The 13,432-nt window shown below is 35.6% G+C and overlaps 1 protein-coding gene and 1 long non-coding RNA gene across 3 annotated transcripts in view; one reads left to right on the top strand and one right to left on the bottom strand.

Moving 5' to 3' along the window:
- The window catches only part of HLCS (holocarboxylase synthetase), a 189,085-nt gene that overhangs the window by 95,115 nt on the left and 80,538 nt on the right, over positions 1 to 13,432 (bottom strand). The gene's annotated exons all lie outside the window — the stretch shown is intronic.
- LOC109305811 overlaps positions 1,057 to 13,432 on the top strand; it is a 13,969-nt gene continuing 1,593 nt past the window's right edge. Inside the window, exons 1-2 of the long non-coding RNA XR_002099725.1 lie at positions 1,057 to 1,071; positions 6,126 to 6,128. This is a non-coding gene — a long non-coding RNA (uncharacterized LOC109305811). The remainder of the gene's footprint in view (positions 1,072 to 6,125; positions 6,129 to 13,432) is intronic.

Consider the following 13,432-nt stretch of genomic DNA (forward strand, 5'->3'; position numbering starts at 1 on the left):
ATCTTAAGAAATCCTTGGTTCTCTTATATTCTTTCAGTCTTCCTTACAGCTGCAGTTTTATATTTTGTTTACAACAATGGAGTTCTTAAGAGTCTATTATTTTATTCCAGTCTCCCACCTCTTTTGCAAGCTCTTCTAATTTTTTTCTTAAGAAAAAGGTAGCTTGAGAATCTGTGCCAATTTTCCTATAGCACTTCACTATTTATCAATATTACAGCTACACTGAGAAGTTTAAAATTAGGCATTCCCTTGTGAAAGGTGCTTTACAATGTAGTGGGAATACAGATTCATTTTTAAAAAAAAATAAAATTAAAAAAAAAAACACTGCCACAGAGGAGAAGGGAATATATGAACACATGGGTGACAGCCCAGCAATGTGCACATCTTGCAGGTTTCAAGTCAATTTTTTAGTTCTGCAGAGAACAGAAAATGGGAGATGTTTATATCACTATAAATTTTGCATTATTTACCCATTAAAAATGACCAATCCCAAGTTAAAGTTAAAGCTATCATGGAAATAAAGAATTATCAGCATTCTTTTAAGAAAACCTTGGAGAAAAATCCTGAATACAGAACAGTTCATTCACAACTCTTAACTTCTGATTGCCAGATTAAGTGGTAGGAGACCCTTTCTTCCAATTTTGACATTCATGAATATTGTCAGCAATATCGTATGCACCACTCAGTAATGGCTATTTCATCAAACTGCTTTAAATAAAGTCCTGCAATTTCTGTAGGAGCATCTAGAAAATGTACTCTCTGCTGGTGACTTATGCCAGATGCTGCTTACCAAAACATAAAGTTTAGCCACACAACTGAAACAAATGCATACAGTTCTGGTAAGAGGCAAAAGAAAACACTATGTAATATGCAGTAGGAATGAAATAAACTACAAGCATATAATCAGGCCAAAAATATTTCTTCAAAAGGGAACATGAATTGAGCTATATGTTTTCAACCACGGTCAACAACTTTAAAAATATTAAAAAACAGCATCAGTTTTCATAGAAAACTTTCTTACATTCTGTACAGCTAAAGATGCATCTACAATACAAACCAAATTGCTAGTTGGTTAAGGTAAAGAACATGTCATAAGCATTTTCTCTTTTGCCTGTTAAGCAAAATTATTATTTCCTATTCATCAATATGGAGAATATTTTATAGCATGCAGTAGAGTATCTATGACAAAGTGTTCCATAATCAGTCTCCAGTGGCATAGGTACAGCACAAGATTTTGTGGAATCTGACTTAACCAATCAAACTTGAATCACTAGACCCAAGGTTAATCAAGCCAGATAAACAGATTGCAAAGATTGTCTGAGAGACTGATTTTTCATATAAAAGCTTTTAAAAAAAAATACAAAAAGCTTTTCATTAAAACAAATTCCTTGTATAAGCATCTTTTCCCTTCAACCATTACAGCCATCCAAAGATTCTTCTGTAGTGTCCTCCTCTTTGGATTAAATAAATGGGAGCACGTATAAACATTAAGAACTGAAACTAATTAATAAAGCATATCTTATTGTATACCTCCATTTAAAATGGTAAACTCCTTGAGGAACAGATGCTATTCTATACATGTCTTTAAACTGTGTTTGTTCCATAGTATCTTTTGGTGCTTCCTTATATTTTGTTTAGTGTCAAGACAATAAAGAAAAAATAAACATGTCCCAGAAGACAACATCAATGTCAAAGCTACTGAGAAAACTACATGTAGACAGTGACTTAGTAGAAAAAGGAAAAATTAAAATGAAAAGTAATATTAACGAAACTAAAACTGTAATGCTGTGTTAACTTTTCAGAACTATTATCTTTCGAGCTAGTACGGGACTGAATTAAAAATTCTGAGGATGCTTTTTACTACCACAGGAAAAATCCCACCCATCCAACTGCTTCTTCAAATCCCTTGGCAAAAGGTGATTATTTCATCCCTCATTTTTCAAAACAGATGGATAAATTGTAACGGAAAATTCTAAACATTCCACTGGCATTGATCCTTACTAACCTGATATGGTCTACTAACTTAAAATTATTCCCTATCACATACATTCTATATGACATCAGCTACCACACAAGATTTTAATACGCATTAAGCAGGTGGCCACCAGCAATTTCTTTTTTATCTAACATCTGGTATTGTACTCTGTAAAAGGTAGAAGTCCTTAATTTTTTTAATAAACCAGGAATTTACTTGTAAAATTTCAAGTAAAATATACTTTTAGAACTGCTGCATTTAATTTCCAATCCCAAAATTCTAAGGTTATTGCAAAACAATACTCTACACTTTTCATACATCTGTTCAATGATATTTTAGATTCTTTCTCTTCTTTTTTCCAAAGCAACCTGACAGATGACTTACTGAGACTGTATGAGCCTTTCATGCAATGCTTTATATTTTTCAATGTTATAGTCTTAACTAAATTAGCTCATTAGCCAAACACACCAACTGAAAGCATGGGGGAGAGGTTAAAAAAGTTAGGAAAATAAAATGTAAATCAAATTAATTGCCCCTTCATTGTTACGACTTGAATGAGGACCCATATTTAAAAAAAGAGGGGGAGTTTTTAGTGCCAAAATGAGTACTTCGTCTTCAACACATATTTATATACATTAAGATACTCAATAACAGATTCTGGTTCTGACTAACATCACCTATCTATTGCAGGACAGCAACTCGTGATTTACACAAATTTGAGCAGAAGACACTTTCAGCCTATAAAAACGAAGCAGTACTGCAACAATATGTTTATTTAAACCAAAAAAGTATTTTTCTTTAAAAATGAGAGAGACAGAGAGAGAGAGAGAGAGAGAGATGTTCCCAGTCTAAAATTCCAACATCCAAAGTAAACTTCAGTACAAATGTGGACTTCATACTCGATAAAAATACGAATTCCTCAAGAGGTTTCTGGTTCTGTAGCAACAGATTCTGAGTGAGAATGTTTTTTTTTATTTACTTTAACAAATATTTCTTTCTCTAGTTTTCAGAGAACTAAAGGAGTATTTAAATAAAAAATTAATTGTAAAATCCGTTAAATATGTTGGATTAAACAGGTGCCAAGTATACAAAAATATAAAATATATAGTTAACGAGTCATTTTTGAACCAACAGAAGTTTATATGACCATTTTAGGGGGCTTTGCAGAAGATTACAGAAAGCTTATTTTGAAAATCTAATCTTGAATCTTAATTTTCTTTTTAAAATAAAATGTGAATAGATTGGGAAGCATTAAAGCCAGGTGAGCTCAATTCTGCATGTAAATCCACTCAAGCCTTCAGTATTTAATGGTCTCTATTCTATTCAGATTAGCCCAATGCAGTATTGTGCTAAGTTGCATTTTTATGTATAAACAATTTCAAGTGTAAAACTTAAAGCTGCCTATGTAGTTCTGTCTAGGTATTTACATAAAAAATCTGACTGAGAGGAAGAGTTAAAGATGACAAAAGAGGAAAGGTTAAAATGAACAGGCAAAGCAGACAGAAAAGTGCATTAAGATCTTCAGAATCAGCTTTAAGACCTCTGGCAAAGCCAGTAAGTTTATCCATTAGCCTCACAAAAGAAAGTTAAGCCCTTCATCTGACTCTCAATTGCCACAAATTTCCGAAGAAATACATTTAAAAATCATGTGGCTGGAGGTGGAGACAAAGGAGTTATTACCAGACTCCGACTGCAGGAGAGAGAGAGAAGTCTAGCCACTGAATCCATCTGCCAACACTTGAAATATCCTTCAGTGGACAATTATTCAGATAAATAAGGGGTACTAAACCTCAAAAGTTTGTGTACAATCGTTCTCATGATTTTTAAATTATTTACTCCAAATAATATTTAAATATGCTCTGAATACCAGGTGTTTATTAGAACTATTCTATCTGTTCTTCTTAAGCTTAAGAGCATAAGAAGCGTCATACTGGGTCATACCAATCGTCCATCTAGTCCAGTGTCTTGTCTCCCACAGTGACATAAGTGGACACTATAGAGGGAGACACTGAACCAGATCTCTAGAGCAGAGGTGTTCAACCTCCAGGCCTGCAAGTCAGTTGAGGCTTGTGGAGCCAGTGTATGTGGCCTATGGGGCCTCCCCATGGGTCCAGAAATTTGGCAGCAGGCCATTAATATGGCCACCCACCCCAACCAAATCCCTAAACCCTAAGCCCCGCATGCCCAGTCAGAGCTAGGCTGGGCCCTCTTCCCTGTGAAGGGCAAGGTTAGGTCTAGGTCCCCCTACCTCCTCCCCATGGGAACAGGCCATATCTCCTTTCCCCTCATGGGGTCAGGTCAGGGCCAGGTCAAGCCTCCTTCTACCCCGTGGGGCCATAGTGGGGCAGAGTTATGCCCCTTCACTCCTCCCCCCACTGAGTTACTTACCTCCCCTCCCTCCCGTGGGGCCAGGTGAAGCCCCCTTTCCACCTGTGAGAGCAAGCTGCCTCTGACCCTCCTCCGTGTGGCCAGATGATGACTGCTGTACTGGTCCAGGTAGCTGGATCAGAACCATCGTTTGACCACGGTCAGACCAAGCACTGCCCCTCTGGCCCATGGGAGAGAAAGGTTGAGCACCACTGCTCTGGAGTGTTCAATACCTTTTCCAGCATCTACCATTGCTGGTGCAGAGATATCAAAGGAAACATCTCCAGTCATTCTGTTCAACAGCTATTAATATATCTATCATACATGAATTTGTTGAGTCCCTTTCAGAAGCTAGCTGTGCTATGTGTCTCTACCATCTCCTGTAACAATGAATTTGACAAGTTACTTGTTTATGCAATTCACAGGTACTTCCTCTTGTTAGTTTTAAAACTAGCTCATTTGCTAGTGAGATATAAAATGCTGGAGCATAAATAAGATTAATTTCTTTCTTCCCTTTCTTTCCTTCTATCCTGATGCATCTCACTATCTCCATTCCTCCCTTTTCCTTTTACATATTACTTTCCCTTCACCCTCCTCAGTTTCTTCCTTGAAGAAAAGAGCATCCCCTTTCTTTCTAAGTGTTTTCCTAAAGCAAAGTTTCCAAGAGGGGAATGCTCCAGCTATAGAGGAGGTGGACAGAATTCATCCCTTACGACTCCAAATTATCATGCCACAGAACTATCTTTTTATATGAAAATATAACTAATAGGTGTACAGATATCATATATAATTAAACAATAAACTTTATGCTTTCTGTTCTTTCAATAGGTTTCTCTTTAACACTGAAATGACAATTAAACAGCAGATTGATTCAATAAAAAGGCTAAATATGGGTTGCACTCTGGTCACATTCTCAGTATACTTGATTTTCAAAGGCATGTGTGGCCTAAGGAAGAGAAGAGATTTTAATATGAAAGCCAAATGAAATTCTACAGAAGAAGAATGTAATGTTAATGGATTGATAAAAAAGGTAAATTACTTGGAATGAATATAAAAAAGTTTTCTGGAAGTTTTAAAACATTTTTAAAGTTTAAAGTCTTTCCCAAAGTTGATGATCAGAATTTCCATAAGGAAGTATCTCGGAAGGTAGAGTAACACGACATTTAAAAAAACTATGGCCCAGTGCAATGCCTTATATTTTAAAGAGATGGGCAGTTAGGTGTGTCAGTCTGATGTCAGGCAGAAGTCAGGGAAACAGAATGCACCTTACAGAATAACTAAATTAGAGAATCATTGGATCAATTTCTCCACTGACTTGCAATCTATGCAACTTCACTACATTATATAGAATATGAAACCGTATCAGAAGCTGCAACATTCATTGGAGACATCATAATCATTACAATCTGGACCTGCAGTATTGAGATGTCAGGTTCTGCATCACACTGAAATCTGATAACTAACACAAGTGGTCAATCTCAAATTCCTAATGAACACTTGTCTACAACAGAAAATGCAACAGAAGTGTAAATATTGTTAACTGTCTCAAAAAGATCAAGGACTGAAAAAGCATGAAAACGTCACTACTGCCTCCTCAGATATAAAAGTAAACTTTTCTTCTTTTACCTTATCTCATTCACTGCATTGGTCTCAATGAGGTTTGATCTTACTATGCAATTTTTTACAATTCACTTAAGTATATACAAGCTTCCTTCTATATTGTAAAAGGGAAAAAATAAATACAATAAGTTGTAATGCAGAATGATGCAGGGTTAAAAATCAGCAAGTCAAACGCAATTACAGTTTCACTAAATCTGTTTTGAAAAAAATTCCTGACTAAGGCTAGTTACACAGCTTAACATCCAGCCTTCATGTTTTAAAGTCTGTGCATTAAAACACAGCCATTTTAGCCTTGTTGAAACTGTACCATATGCATTCTCTAACTTTTGTTTTAACTATGCAGCCTCAGTGTCACACTAGTATAGCCTGTTGTATTTAATGAGCTAGTGCTCAAGAGACCCCTATTTATTCATAGGGAGAAAAAAATCTGTACTAGAACTAGCAACAGGGTAACATAATACAGGGAAGGGGCACAATGCAAGTTAATTGCTCTGCTCCACAAAAATGGCATCTATTTTTCATGACCCAGGTCCCCTTGGGAACTTCAAACCTCTCCATATAACTGAAAGTGCCCATTTTATTAAATGAAGAAACCTTACTAACTTTACAAAAGTATAAAAGGAAAGAGGCATATATTTTGCTTCCAATTCCATGAAAAATCAGACACAAGGTGCATGAAAGCAAAATAGGGACCCAGTTGTTTAATACCCACAGGAATTGTTCGTAACAGGTGGAAAGAAAAGGAAGGATAATTGACACAAGGGTATATGCATGTGGAGATGACAAATCTGAATAAAAAAATCTTTCAGCAAGCATGTAATGAAAAACGGTGCTGTACAGAGAAGTCCTGGGAACGGCAAAGAACCAAATCAGGGCCAAGAACATCCAAATTCTTGGCTTTCCTACCACACAGAAGGAACTAGCTCTTGGCTTTGTTACAAATACACTTGTCTAATTCTTAGTTATCAGTATGGAAGACTATCCGTTCTCATAGTGGATGATACAATGGAGTACAAAATAAGAAGGGTGGGGAGGATATGGGGAAATCAGAGTACAGTACCTTTAGCGCTGCCTTGGCCAACAATGGACAGAAAGACTGCTGTTATGCCTTGTCCAACGCCAGGAGGTACAGTCTAAGAGAAACAGACTTCTGTTCCCTGGTCTAAGTGCTATCACCTTCAAGAGCAAGAACATGGATGCAGTTACCCTGATAAGACTTTAATGAAAGAAAACACACAATAACTGAGAAAAAGGTCCTTGAAAAATAAAAAGAGTTCAGGTAATATTATAAAATTAACACACAAATCCTGCAATGCATACAATGCAGAAGGTAGCTGGATGTGTACTGTAGGTATAAAAATCTTCAAAAAGCAGCTCCATAAATATGTCATTTTAATATTTTAAATTAAACATTTAGTCATACAGTCCTATTCCACATTAAAACTGAAATATCCGTTCTATATAATATTGTTAAAAACCTGCTACATTTTAAAAGATGGTATGTACTTTTAGCACTGCCTTCCATTTCCATTCCTCCACTTCAGGAATGGTAAATTCAAAGAGGAATCTGTACTTTTAAAATGGTCTCTAAGGAACAACTCCATATGCAAAAAAAAAATAACTGAAAGACCCTCCTCTCACTGACTTTTCCTTCCAGAGACTGCTACCCTATAAACCAGTGGAGAGCCTTAAGATCCTTTCAGGGTGGCTACAACATGCTACACGATATTAGCACTTTTAGGTGTGACAACATGATTCACAAGATAAACCCAGAAATTTTAAATAGGAATCCATAGTGTTAAAAACACTCTGACCTGTTGTGGTCTGAGCTCTTTGCAATGGAAAAACTACTTTTCATAGTTTTCAGTCAAAAAATGAGTGAAAAGTAAGAGCTAACATTTTCTAAGAGCTTATCAAGGGATACCTTAAGTCTAAAATGGTTGAAAAACCATGGCTATGAACTATAACCATTGACTGATGATAATCATGAAATGACCTCTTTCCTCCCCCACCAGCTCTTTCCGTTATTTTACATATATCAGGTAGGGATATCATTTTCCCTAGTTAAAACTACACAGAACAAGAATAAGAAGACTGTAAGAATAAATTAGAGGTGTAAAGGTGATATTTCATAATACATACTTTTTGTATAAAGAGAGTGAAAGGTATCCTTCTCAGCCATTACATCATATTTCTACTTACTAATGTGAACACTTAAGGGGGAAACAAGTAAAAATAGAATATGAATTTATGGATGATGTTTTATGTAAGGCAAAAAAAGAAGGCTTAAAACCAAAAATCTGAATCTTTTATTGTGCAAAAACATGCAATTGCTAAACCATTATTAAGAGTAGGAAAAAAATAATAATAAAGTAGCTAGAGGGTAGGCTAGAACTATAATTTTAAAAAAGCTGTTGAACGTTAATCTTAGTATATGCATCGATAATCTAAAATTTGAAATTGTAGTCCAGTTAAATTTAAAAACCAGAGTAAGACAGTCCTTAAGCAAAAACAGTTTTGACAAGGGTTATTTTTTTGTGCAATCAGCCAGTTTAAAAGTGCTCTGCAATCATGCATATGTGTTACATCATGGCTGTGGAGCACTTTCAGAGGCCTGATTGCATGAAAATATAACTTATATAAAAGCCCATAGACTGGTTTAAAAATGGAGGAACCAGGTCTAAGCAGCCTCCCCCTCATCACCAAAGGGCAAACGTGTGTTCTGTTCACTACAAACCTAAAATATGTCACTTACAGAAAACTGCGTAACTTAGATTGATTCTGCCTCAGGCTTTTTGTATGTCTGTACTAGCCTTAAAGAGCACCATTAGCGTGCCAGGATCGTACCAGACAGTCTAAAACCCAAAGTTGATTTCTTGCAGGGTTTAGAAGCTAAGGGCCAAGATCCTTCAGCATCACTAGGAGGAATGAGAAGGGTAAGAGTTCAGTAACACTATTTAATGTAGGCCCTGGCTTCACAGAAAAAGGTGCTTTTCTCACTCAACTGAGTTTATGCTACAAGGAGACCAATTCATATTATCTTAACAGTGATAAACTGTGTAAACAGAAGTATTATGGAAGGTATTCAATCAAGTTAAACTGACTGTTGAAAAAAGCACCTTCTTGGCTGTCTGGATAGGGCTATAGCAAACTCTTCTGCAAATATTTCCAGGATTGTGCCTTACACAGGGAAGGATGAGGGACAGGATGCAACAAAAACAGTACACAAATTTCCATGTGTCATAACTGTTTCAAAGTTTTACCTTTTTAATGTTTTTGGCTATCCACATAGGAAAGACAAGAATTTGGAGGCTTTTTAAAGTAAGCAAGCTTTAAGCAAAGACTGAAAGGGTGCTGGTTATGGTAAATGGAGTGGGACAGGCATAGGGCTCCAAATATATATTTGGAAGAAAGGAAAGTAGCAAATACATTTAGTTGGAGCCCCATGCCTGTCCCCCTCTATTATGCCATAACCATCTTTCTTTAGGCCTTGATTAAGGGTTGCTTACTTTAAAAAAAACCTCTTAATTCTTGTATATCATTAATTCTTATATAAATAAATATCAGACAAGGATTCAAAATTCTTGTCAAAAGGCACAGAATACCTATATGTACTATTTCTCTATTAATCTAAAACTATTTGTACTGTTTAACATTAATTTTAAGTTCCTGGGGGACTGGACCTGATGATCGTGTAAGGTCCCTTCCAGCACCCAACCTTTATGAATCTGTGAATCAATGAATAAGGCACACAAGTTACAGCAATTGAATACACATGCAGAAGTTTTAGACTTAATCTCAAATCCTAATCACCACTTTCCAAAATGAGAAGCACAAACGTAGTTCACTTTCACTGCAGAGTGGACTGCAATTTCAAACTATGTGAACCCCAAAAGGTATTAATTAAAAACTCAAAATAGATTTCAGTAATGCGAAGGATTTTCTTTTTCAAAGCATTTAAAACTTTGGACACTGTTTATTTTGAACTGTCATTTTATTTAAATAACCCTATTAATCACTTACAGAAATAATTTACACTCACTTTTTCCCTCCTCTAAATTTTACTCTTCTTTTATGTGAAAAAGCCCATATGTCCCATCACTGCTCACTATACCACCCTAAGAGTATTGTGCCTATTATTTCTCTTCCCTATTAGTGAAGAAGATTGAATAGCATTACAATATTTATACCTTCAGGCATTTCATATTTAACATATGTACCATGCTAGCTTTATATGTAAACCTACTCTACCAAATACAACTTTACAGTGGCACAGTTGATATGAGTAAGGAATAAAATTAAAATCTCATAGAGTATATCTAATTGATATTATAACATATCAAACTATTTCAGCCAATAAAAGCATGCTAGAAATATTTCTTTATCAACCCCAAGTCCCTTGGGCCTAATAAGTATGTCTCTAAAATGCAATGCTTATATCACAGCACCAGCTGCATCCTTAAAACTAATGGGCCTATCCTAAATCATACAATGCCAAGCATGTGGGGGAGTGGGGGCTACTTCTCAGAAGGTTAACCTGTGCAGGTGACTTGGTGATATGTCTAATTAACTGGCAAAACAGAAAGACACTCTGGAATGTGACTTACAGAAATAACACCCTTAAAAAGGAGGGTGGAGAGAAGAAAGGAGGAAGAACAACTCTTGATGTTGCTTTTAAATATTAATAAATAATAAAAATTTTAGAAACGTATTTTAAAACTACTATTCTCAAAGGATTTAATAAGAGACACGATTAATATGAAAATCATAAAAACTTTATTTTACAATTGGACTAATCCTTTTTAATTGGACCTACTTATAGATGAATGCACACTTTACTTTTTTACCTTTGCACACGTAAAATGTATGACAATGATAACACAATGTGTATATTAATATATATAAAACATCAATATAAACCATCTGGCAAGCTAATGAATAATCAAGGGATTCCAAATTAAACTACAGAATTTTCCCTTAGAATCTTTAGGACAACACTGTCAAGTTTAATCTATTCACTTAGACTCCAGAATCAATTTTTCAAACTTTATGACAGGTCTAATAGTTTCCACCTGTTTCTCTTGCTTGACTTTTGACTGGCACGTTACCAGCCAGAGTGGAAATGTAGACAAAGACCCCTATTAGGCTCCGGCTGTTTCTCTACTGTGAGGTCACTCAGCCATTAAATTAGTTCCAGCCCACTTTCTCCTTCTATGTCTCAATTTCGGGGGGATATGAAGGTTTGGGGAGTGAGAAGGAAGGAAAGACAAAGATTTTGCATTCAGATTGTGAAAAAGGTATAAAGAAACGTAAGAAGCATTTTATAATCTGAAATTTAGTAGCATATTTCTAACCTATAGCATAATGATGATAAATTCATACCATATTTAAATTTTTATTAAGAGATGTATATATATATATAATCTTTTCTGACAGTACACATTAGGTAAATGTAAGAACAGTATTTATAATTTTAAAATACCATATATTCTGGATTTAGATACCTTACTAAGTTTTGTGTACAGTTAAAAAAATTAAAAATTAAAAAAAAAAAAAATCAGGCCACCGATATCATTACATCGAATCATAATTACTGGAAGAAAGGCAAGTATCATTATTTTTTCATTACATCAAGGGCAAAACGAACCAAAAGCCTTCATTGTATAACATTTCTTTAAGAGCCCAGACACAGCATCTGTAGTTACAAAGTGTGCTTGGTAGTCATATTTACAACAAATATTGTACATTAGTGGAGCTCTTAGCTTTGTTTGGGACCATGGCTATTTATTTTTAGGGCAAGCCAAGACATCCTTTTCCTGAGACTTCTCTTTTGTCTATGTATCTAATAAACATTGTTTCCATGAGTTGATTTTCATTTAGGGCTGAAGGCTAAAAGAAACTGATGTAGTACATATTCTATCAACTGTCTTATGGCTCATTTAGGACCAGTGCTAAATTAATATTACACACTTGATTTAATTTATTTTCCCCTACAGTTAAAACTACCAAAAAAGGTCTTCATATCAATGTTTACAAACATCTGACTTTCACAAGCCTAAAGGCACTCTATCAAACTGTAAACAGCATACCTATAAGGAATGTATCAGCCATCATAATAACGCAGCCAAATAATACCAACCACAATCTTCACAATAAATACTTTGGCCAATTAAAACAATAGGCTTCTGGCAGGCAAAATTAATTACCCGTGTTAGAATCTGGCCAGGAGCTCTCTTTCTTGCAAAAGTTATTTAATGGTCAGGACTACTGTTTTTTACATCTCATTTGAAAGCCAGAAGCTCAAATAGCATCATGCTGAAGAAATATTTGAAGACACTGTCCTATATACAATTCTGCATGTATGTAGTTTATTCCATTGAGGCTACTCAAGGGGATAAAGCATCTCAAGTACTTAAATGCCTACAGGATCCAACCCTGAATTTAAAATATAAGAAAAACTACACATTTACAGAAAAAACTAATATTGCTTCTTGCAACACCTGGATTCTTACCTGGAGATCTTAAATGTTTTCCAGACTGGACCTAACTTAACTAGTGATATCTAATGAAATCAAAGCCACTGAATTAAGCAATACTAATTAACATTTACAGGTGCAGACCCTGTTACTGATAGTATCATCTGAAACAGATGTTTATGCAAAAGTTTACATCACGATAAACGAAATGTCAAGTCCCAAGTTTCCTCAGACAAAATGATGAGCCTGATATCAACCTAAAAGGTCAAACATTTGTATCAAGTTAAAATGCAAAGTTTAACTTGATATCAAGCCAACCCCTCAAAGATGAGAAACACACTCTGAAGATCCAGTAAATGACCTCCTTCTCTCCATGGGTCACCACCAAACACAATAAGAATGCAGGCAGGTGCACAGATCCATGCAGACAAACCTAACTGCAGGACTAGCGCCTAAATCCAGGCAGCTTAGGGGAGAATTCAGTTTTTATATCTAACATCATTTTAGTTGGTGAACAACAGAAACAGAAATAAAAATGTTTCTTCTCTAGCATTTTATTGTCCACTTATTCATAAAAAGTGAATCAGTTTTGTCCATCTTCAAATGGAATCATCTAATTAACATAATTTATACTGGATAGAAATGCAGTTTTAACATTTGATTTCAAGTTTTCCTAGCATGTATAATTGACATATCTTTTGTAAATTCTCTAGATGAATCAGATTAAAAGGGCATGCTAGAAGGGCTACAACCAGATCTCGACAGGTTACAGAGGTGATCGGATAAGAATGCGATGGGTTTCAATACAGACAAGTGCAAGGTGTTGCACCTGAGGAGGAAGAACCAGGAGCATACCTACAGGCTGGAGAACTCCCTTCTTGTCAGTGCAGAGGCAGAAAAGGATCTTGGAGTCATTATTGATGCCAAAATGAACATGGGCCGACAGTGTGGGGACGCAGTCAGGAAGGCTAACAGCACCTTGTCATGAATCCAT

Source organism: Crocodylus porosus, unplaced genomic scaffold, assembly GCF_001723895.1.
Source record: "Crocodylus porosus isolate Cpor-Errol unplaced genomic scaffold, CroPor_comp1, whole genome shotgun sequence".
NCBI lineage: Eukaryota > Metazoa > Chordata > Crocodylia > Crocodylidae > Crocodylus > Crocodylus porosus.